The sequence below is a fragment of the Hyperolius riggenbachi genome, chromosome 5, assembly GCF_040937935.1.
Source record: "Hyperolius riggenbachi isolate aHypRig1 chromosome 5, aHypRig1.pri, whole genome shotgun sequence".
NCBI classification, from domain to species: domain Eukaryota; kingdom Metazoa; phylum Chordata; class Amphibia; order Anura; family Hyperoliidae; genus Hyperolius; species Hyperolius riggenbachi.
In genome coordinates this window covers 436982412-436991457 of record NC_090650.1, presented here as the reverse complement: position 1 = coordinate 436991457, position 9046 = coordinate 436982412, and the positions used below count along the sequence as shown (strand labels likewise).

General features: G+C 49.2%; 1 protein-coding gene across 5 annotated transcripts in view; it reads left to right on the top strand.

Moving 5' to 3' along the window:
• The first annotated feature begins 616 nt into the window (after positions 1-616).
• TSNARE1 (t-SNARE domain containing 1) overlaps positions 617-9046 on the top strand; it is a 557339-nt gene continuing 548909 nt past the window's right edge. For 3 of the 5 annotated variants that reach the window (XM_068238108.1, XM_068238109.1, XM_068238110.1), the window contains exon 1: positions 618-723. The gene's annotated coding sequence lies outside the window, so the exon portion shown is untranslated. Of the gene's footprint in view, positions 724-9046 lie in introns of all 5 variants that reach the window. The other 2 variants (XM_068238105.1, XM_068238103.1) reach the window with 1 other exon arrangement.

The following is a 9046-nucleotide window of genomic DNA, read 5'->3' as shown; positions in this document are numbered from 1 at the left end:
GCCCACAGCTCCTTAGCTACGCCACTGATCCCTGGCATGTACTGATGAGGGTTAAAAGCCTGAAACAGGCTGTCTACATGTGGGGTTGGTGTGGCTGTGTAACATGTATAAGCTATAGTTGCTATACACCAGCTCTTCTGGATGCTTTTCTGACTTACAAGGGCGAAAAGGGATTATTTGCATATTCAGTAGTGGTGCATTGTGGGTAACCACAGATGTTCACTTATAGCTAAGTTATTACAAGTTTCCAAACCATAAATTACTTTTCTCCATACATCGATCTGTAGAGTCCAGAAAGAGGGACAAGTGAGGAGGAAAGAGGGACAGGGAAGGAGTTAGGTCCCAGAGACTGTTCCTCTGAAAAGGGACAGCTGGGAACCATGCAGAAGTTGTGGAGGCTGCATGTCACCACGTGACGAAATAACAGCGGCGGGAGCCCGCCTCATCCACGAGGAGGAAATACAGTGACGTCACTGGGCTCCAGCATTCAAACGGCAGCATCAGGACAGCGAGGTGGGCGGGGCGCACTGGCAGCTTCCAGGCGTGTGGGCGGGGCTAGGCCAGTACTGGCAATGCGGCGAGCGGGCGGGATTGGCCTCTCTTGGTGATGTCATGACGCGCGGGTCACGCTATCACGTGACGAGGAAGCAGCTGTGCGGTTCACGTGACGCCGCGCTCCTCCCCCGCCTCCTGCAGCCGCTCATCCCGCGCTCTCACCGTCAGGTAGGGGAACCTCACCCGCCGGACCCGCCCACCCCGGGTCACCCTCCGCGCCCTCCTCACCCGGGGCTCCTGCACAGCCACCCGTCGGCCCAGGAGCGTCCTGCTGGGGAATGTGCGGGCTGAGGGGGCCCTGAGAGTGCAGAGCCCACTACAACCCCCAGCGTGCTCCACTGTGTGTAGGCCTGTCAGTCCCAGATACTCCCCCTGTGCCCAGCACTGCTACCTGCACCACACAGGACTACTACACCCATCTTACTGCACTACCTCCATCATATATCACTGCTACCCCCATCATACTGCACTACAACCCCCAGCATGCTCCACTGTGTGCAAGCCTGCCTGTCCCAGAGCCACTCCCTGTGCCGGAGCACTGCTACCTGCACCACACAGGACTACTGCACTACCTCCATCATATATCACTGCTACCCCATCATACTGCATTACAACTCCCAGCATGCTCCACTGTGTGCAGGCCTGTCGGACCCAGAGCCACAGCACTGCTACCCTCATCACACAGGACTACTACACTCATCATACTGCACTACACCATCATATATCACTGCTACCCCATCATACTGCACAACCCCTATCATACTGCACTACAACCCCCAGCATGCTCCACTATGTGCAAGCCTACCTGTCCCAGAGCCACAGAACTGCTACCTGCACCACACAGGACTACTACACCCATCCTACTGCATTATACTCATCATACATTACTGCTACCCCATCATACTGCACTACCTACATCATATATCACTGCTACTCCATCCTACTGCACTACAACCCCAGCATGCTCCACTGTGTGCAGGCCTGCCTGTCCCAGAGCCACAGCACTGCTACCTGCACCACACAGGACTACTACACTCATCATACTGCACTACCTCCATCATATATCACTGCTACCCCATCATGCTACACTACAACCCCCAGCATGCTCCACTGTGTGCAGGCCTGCCTGTCCCCAGAGCCACTCCCTGTGCCAGAGCACTGCTACCTGTACCACACAGGACTACTACCCCCATCTTACTGCACTACCTCCATCATATATCACTGCTACCCCATCATGCTACACTACAACCCCCAGCATGCTCCACTGTGTGTAGGCCTGTCTGTCCCAGAGCACTGCTACCTGCACCACACAGGACTACTACACCCATCACACTACACTATACTCATCATGTATCACTGCTACTGCATCAAACTGCACTACAACCCCCAGCATGCTCCATTGTGCAGGCCTGTCAGTCCCAGAGCCCCAGCACTGCTGCCTGTACCACACAGGACTACTACACCCACCACACTACACTATACTCATCATATATCACTGCTACCCCATCATACTGCACTACAACCCCCAGCATGTTCCACTGTGTGCAGACCTGCCTGTCCCCAGAGACCCCCCCCCCCGTCCCCAGCACTGCTACCTGCACCACACAGGACTACTACACTCATCATACTGCACTATACTCATCATATATCACTGCTACCCCATTATACTGCACTACAACCCCCAGCATGCTCCAGTGTGTGCATACCTGCCTTTCCCAGAGCCATAGCACTGCAACCTGCATCACACAGGACTACAACACCCATCATACTGCACCACCTCCATCATACTGCACCACCTCCATCATACATCACTGCTACCCCATCATACTGCACTACAACCCCCAGCATGCTCCACTGTGTGCAGGCCTGCCTTTCCCAGAGCCACCCCCTGTGCCAGAGCACTGCTGCCTTCACCACACAGGACTACTACACTCATCATACTGCACTACCTCCATCACATATCACTGCTACCCCATTATACTGCACTACAACCCCCAGCATGCTCCATGGTGTGCAGGCCTGTCTGTCCCAGGCACCCCCCCCCCTCCTGTGCCAGAGCACTGCTACTTGCACCACACAGGACTACTACACTCATCATACTGCACTATACTCATCATACATCACTGCTACTCAATCATACTGCACTACAACCCCCAGCATGCTCCATGGTGTGCAGGCCTGCCTGTCCCCGAGACTCCCCCTGCCCCAGCACTGCTACCTGCACCACACAGGACTACTACACCCATCATAATGCACTACCTCCATCATACATCACTGCTACCCCATCATACTGCACTATACTCATCATACATCACTGCTACCCCATTATACTGCACTACAACCCCCAGCATGCTCCAGTGTGTGCAGGCCTGCCTGTCCCAGAGCCATAGCACTGCTACCTGCATCACACAGGACTACAACACCCATCATACTGCACTACCTCCATCATACATCACTGCTACCCCATCATACTGCACTATACTCATCATACATCACTGCTACCCCATCATACTGCACTACAACCCCCAGCATGCTCCACTGTGTGCAGACCTGCCTGTCCCAGAGCCACAACACTGCTACCTGCACCACACAGGACTACAACACCCATCATACTGCACTACCTCCATCATACATTACTGCTACCCCATCATACTGCACTGCATGCTCCACTGATGTGCAGGCCTGCGTGTCCCAGAGACACCCCCCCTCCCGTGCCACAGCACTGCTACCTGCACCACACATGACTACTACACCCATCATACATCACTGCTACCCAATCATACTGCACTACAACCCCCAGCATCACTACCTCCATCATATATCACTGCTACCCCATCACAGAGCACTACAACCCCCAGCGTGCAGGCCTGGCAGTTTCAGAGCCACCCCCACAATCCCACAGCAGTACTGTACCCATCATACTGCACTATTACATCGACCAAACTCACTATCTCTATCATACAGGACTACTACACCCATCATATAGCACTGTTATCCCCATCATGTATCACTACAACCTCCAACATATGGAGCTACTACCCCTATCATATATCACTACTGCTTGGAATTGATACAATTAAGAGCTAGTGGAAGTGAGTTTTGCTTGATGCGGTTTTGGCTGCATACAATTTTCATTGCCTGCAAGCTGGATTGATTTCTCATAACAGGTATCATGCAACAGGTCCTACTTTCCTGGGGAGTGCTGGGACTGGTAGTGCCTCTACAAGACATTTTAATTGACCTATTCCATCAGGCCCTCAGCCACAGTGGAGAATGCTGAGACTTGTAGTCCTTGACAAGACTGTGTATAAATGTCATGCTATAAATTGCTACGTTGGTTCTTGTTGTAAAGACTGCTGTAGTTAAAGCTGAATATAAAGAAAAGTGCAATATCCTCACCAGCCAATGAAAGTATTTTTTTTTTTTTAACTGGTCATGATTAAAGGACAACTGCAGTGAGAGGTATATGGTGGAGGCTGCCGTGTTTATTTCCTTTTGAGCAATACCAGTTGCCTGGCTATCCTGCTTATCCATTTGGCTGCAGTAGTTTCTGAATCACACCAGAAACAAGCATGTGGCTAATCTCGTCAGATCTGACAATGTCAGAAGCACCTGATCTCCATGCTTGTTCAGGGGCTGTGGCTGAAAGTATTAGAAGCAGAGGAAAAGCAGGATAGCCAGGCAACTGGTATTGCTTAAAAGGAAATAAACATGGCAGCCCCCATATCCCTCTCGCGTCAGTTGTACTTTGAACCCTTAAAGGATATCTGAAGTTACAATGACCCTGATTTACTAAACTGTAGTAAGATTTCCGTGTGCAGGCGGCGCAGGGTAAATTTATTATTACCGCTGACATCATAGCATGGCTTGCCTGGTTAATGTGACCTGCGGTGCCTAAGTGATGGAAGTGTTGCCAGGGTATAGTGCACGTTATTCTAGAAAAGCTCGTGTTATTTAGGTACCGCAAGTATAACTCTGTGCCATAGTAGGGACGAGTAATCTTGCCACAGTTCAGTGTATCGGGCCCAAGATAGGGTAAACATAGGTGCATACAGTACTAGTCCTACTAAGGAATTGGCTTAAAGGGAACCTTAACTGAACGGAGGGTAAAAAGTTTCACTTATCTGGGGCTATTACCAGCTCTCTGCAGCAGTCCTGTGCCCTCGGCGCCGCTCTGGAATCCTCCGGTCCCCCGCTGTCACTTAGTTTAGTTTTTGACGACTCACCAGTCGGCCGGCCGCCATGCGTATTATTGGACGCATTCCCTACTGCAATTAGCGCTGTTGTGGACCGCAACGCGTACAAAGATACGCGTTGCCGCATATCTACGCGTGCGGAATGTGGCAACACATATTTTTGTACGCGTTGCGGTCCGCAACAGAGCTAATTGCAGTAGGGAATGCGTCCAATAATACGCATGGCGGCCGGCCGACTGGTGAGTCGTCAAAAACGAAACTAAGTGACAGCGGTGGACCGGAGGATTCCAGAGCGGCTCAGAGGGCACAGGACTGCTGCAGGGGCTGGTAATAGCCCCAGGTAAGTGAAACTCTTTACCCTCCGTTCAGTTAAGGTTCCCTTTAAGTCTTTCTGTTTTCCTGCACAGCAAGCGATAAAAAAAACTACAGTTGTTATCTATGCAAATGAGCCAGCCAAACAAAGTGAAATTTAGTCCTGATTTCTTGGCAAGTAAATGGAAGGCAAAACACTTTTCTCTGGCTCAGAAAACAATGCTGATCTTGTTTTACAGCAGAAAAGCTGAGGGGGTTATTACTTCTGTCTGTTTTGCAGCTGAATAAAACAGACCTTACATCGGACTGTCATGGCTTCCGTTTAGAATTGAATCTTATAAATTCATATCTTGAGCTGAAAATACAATTACGAGACTCTGTAGTATGTTACTTATGTTCTAATTACCATTAGTACTACTAATCCAATTTATTATTTCATAAGTTTGTTCTCACCTCAGGTTTGCTCAGCGCTTAGCTCAGGTACTTAGTTCAGTGACTGAAAGCCTATGGATGATCCTGATGCTTCCTGTGTCTTCCTGCAGCTGGACGGAGGGTTCCTCTATACCAGGCATGGGCAAACTCGGCCCTCCAGCTGTTACAGAACTACAAGTCCCACAATGCATTGCAGGATTCTAACAGCCACAGTCATCACTCATAAAGGCAAATGCATTGTGGGACTTGTAGTTCCGTAACAGCTGGAGGGCTGAGTTTGCCCATGCCTGCTCTATACCGATTCCAGTCAGACCGGTTCCTTCTGACCTAGAGCAGCCGTGGACTGGCGCTTTCGAACAGACGTGTAAATAAGTTTCGTGCATGCCCAGTAGAAGGAAGCGCTAGTGCATGGAAGAAAAGACTGTGGCTATGTTCTTCTAGTCTGCTGCAGACCAGTCATGCCCTTGTACACGGTTGAAAATGCGTCTAGGAGTTGTGGAGGGACCCTGTGCTGGAACGGTGGGCTCTATTAAAGAAAAGGATCCTTCTTCACATCTATTAAAGAAAACATGTAACGAAAAAAAAAACCCTCTGGGGGATACTTACCTGGATCCCAACGAGGCTTCACCTGTCCTCTTTCCTACGGTTGCAGCGATAAAAGCCCCGGAACGGCAGGCATTTACCTTCCCGGCTCCAGAGCAGGCGCAGTAGCTCTATGATCGGGATCAGACAGAAATAGCCGATCCCAGTCAGGTCCGCTCTACTGCGCAGGTGCAAGTCGTCTGCGCAGTAGAGTGGACCCAACTGGGATCGGCTATTTCCGCCTGATCCCGTCAGGGAGCCGCTACTGTGCCTGTGCTGGAGCCGAGGAAGGTAAATATTGCAGGTACTGCTGCGCCACAGCACAACAAATTGTCGCCTGCGGGTTCGGGGGGCACCAGTGCTGCCACTGCGGGACGGAGGAGGATGAAGGAAGCCTCGTTAAGATCCACAGGCTTCACCCTCCCGAGGTAAGTAGCCCCCCCAAGGAATGTTTTTGATGTTTAATATATGTGCGGCGCACGGCCGCGGGAGGGTTTTTCACTTTTTATTTTTAGCATGTAGCTAGCCTAGCGTTAGCTACATGCTCCCCCCCCCCCCCCCTCCCTGCGGCATCCCCCCGTATCATCCGATCGCTGCCGGCGCCGCTTGTATCGCGATGTATCGCGATCAGACCAAACACGCAGCTAGCAAAGTGCTAGTTGCGTGTTTGAAAAAAAAAAAAAGTAAATCGGCCCAGCAGGGCCTGAGCGGCACCCTCCGGCGGCTTATCCCGTGTTATCGCCAAGGAGGTTAAATTGCCGCATCCCCGCGGATGAAAATACCCTAAATCACCCCAACCTATCTGGGGTACATCGCGGGCTCCTTCCGCAAAGAGGCAGAGCATTTGGCAGCCTTACTTCACTGAGATGGGCGGGGTAGAGGCGGAGATACGCGCTGATTGACGCGCATAGAGGCGGCAGCAAAATCCACGACCACGAAAGTCGTGGATTTTGCAGGGAGAGTTTGGGGTGATTTAGGGTGTTTTCAGCCGCGGGGATGCAGCGATTTAAGAGGGGCAATGATGTTGATGAAGTTTTTAAAGTAAAAGCTCTGAACCTTCCAGAGGCTTCCAGCTACTGAAGTAAGCATTACATTTTTGTGTGTCTTTAATGGCACAATGGTACTATCTTTCCTAACAGTTTAGCTGCGTATAACGATTTCTTCTTTTCAGCTGCAAGTGATGGTTTATTAAGGCCCCTCTTACACTTGTGCTATGATTCCATGACAGTAGAGCCTGCCACGGAATCACCGCACAAATCTGTACTTGTATGACCCTGCGGTATAGTGCGCCAACAGGGTCATCTGCATAGGCCCACCCCCTGCTCAGTGACATACTTCCTGCTGGACAGGAAGTGACACCACGAGGAGGTCCTTGCCCTTGCAGGCTTACAATCTAGAGGGTAGTGGGGTGAAGACATTCTGGGAGGACACACAGGGATAAACAGATGAAGCAGTGACCTCCAATGCTACCTATAGCAAATTATAAGCTTGTGTGAACAGGTGTGTTTTGCGTACGTTTGAAGGTTTCCATGCTTGAAGCATGACAGACAGGCTGAGGGAGAGCATTCCAAAGGAGAGGAGGTACTCGTGAGAAGTCCTAGATGTGAGTGGGATAGGAGGTGACGAGTCTCCTGAGAGGTGGAGGTGTTAGCTGGGATGGTATCTGGAGATTAGTAAGGAAATGTAAGGCGGTGACAACTGATGTAGAGCTTTGTATGATGGGGTGAGGAGTTTTAACTGGATCCTTTGGATAGAGGAGCTGCATCAGTGGATAGAGGGGAGAGGTGGATGAAGTGGTTAGTGATGACTAGTGGTAATTAACCACTTTGCATCCAGATCTTGTTTCCCCCCCATGGACCAGAGCAGTTTAGACGTTTTAGCCATGTCCCTATTTAATCAGCAATAACTCAACCCTACTTATGACACCTAAAGGACACATACATCGTTTTTTTCTTCAGGAGAAACCAGGCTTTCATTTGGTGGTATTTTTTTATTCCAAGAATTATTTTATTTTTTTCTTTGCATTTTAATGGGGTAAAAAATGAAAACACATTTCTTAGTTTTTTTTTTTTTCCAATCCCAGTTTAACCAGTTCGGCCTATCTGGACGAGCTTCCTCGTCCAGATAGGCACTGGTGCTGCCGCCGGCTCGTGCGCGCGATCGGGCGCGCCCCCGCGCGCGCTCCCGCTGCCCGCCGCTAGCCCCCCGATCAGTGAATGGGAATATAATTCCCATTCACCGATCTAACTTCCCCGCAGAAATACCGACGCTTTCTCTCCAGAGAGCGCGGTATTTCTGCCCCCAGGAAACAACTTCTCAGCATTTTAGTTCCTAGATGCGAGCTGGTTCGCATCTAGGAATTTTTGCACTGTGGCCATCTTGTGGCCAAATAGTAAACTGCACCCACATACATTTTTGATAAAAAAAAAACATTATTTTACATTTAAAATTAGCAGTTTCCCTCCCACACCAAAAATTACCCACATACACTTTTTTTATTTAAAAAAAAAAAAAACAACAATTAAAAAAAAAAAAAAAACAACATAAATAGTTACCCAAGGGTCTGAACTTTTTAAATATGCATGTCAAGAGAATATGTTATTATATTATTTAAAATTATAAGCTTATAAATAGGGATGGACGCAAATTGAAAAAATGCACCTTTATTTCTAAATGAAATATCGGCACCATAAATTGTGATAGGGACATCGTTTAAATGGTATAATAAGCGGGACAGATGGGCAAATAAAATACATGCGTTTTAATTACGGTAGCGTATATTAATTTCAAACTATAATGGCCAAAAACTGAGAAATAATGAATTTCTTCCGTTTTTTTCTTATTCTTCCTGTTAAAATGCATTTACAGTAAAGTGGCTCTTAGCAAAATGTATCACCCACAGAAAGCCTAATTGGTGGCGGAAAAAACGAGCTATAGATCAATTCATTGTGATAAGTAGCAATAAAGTT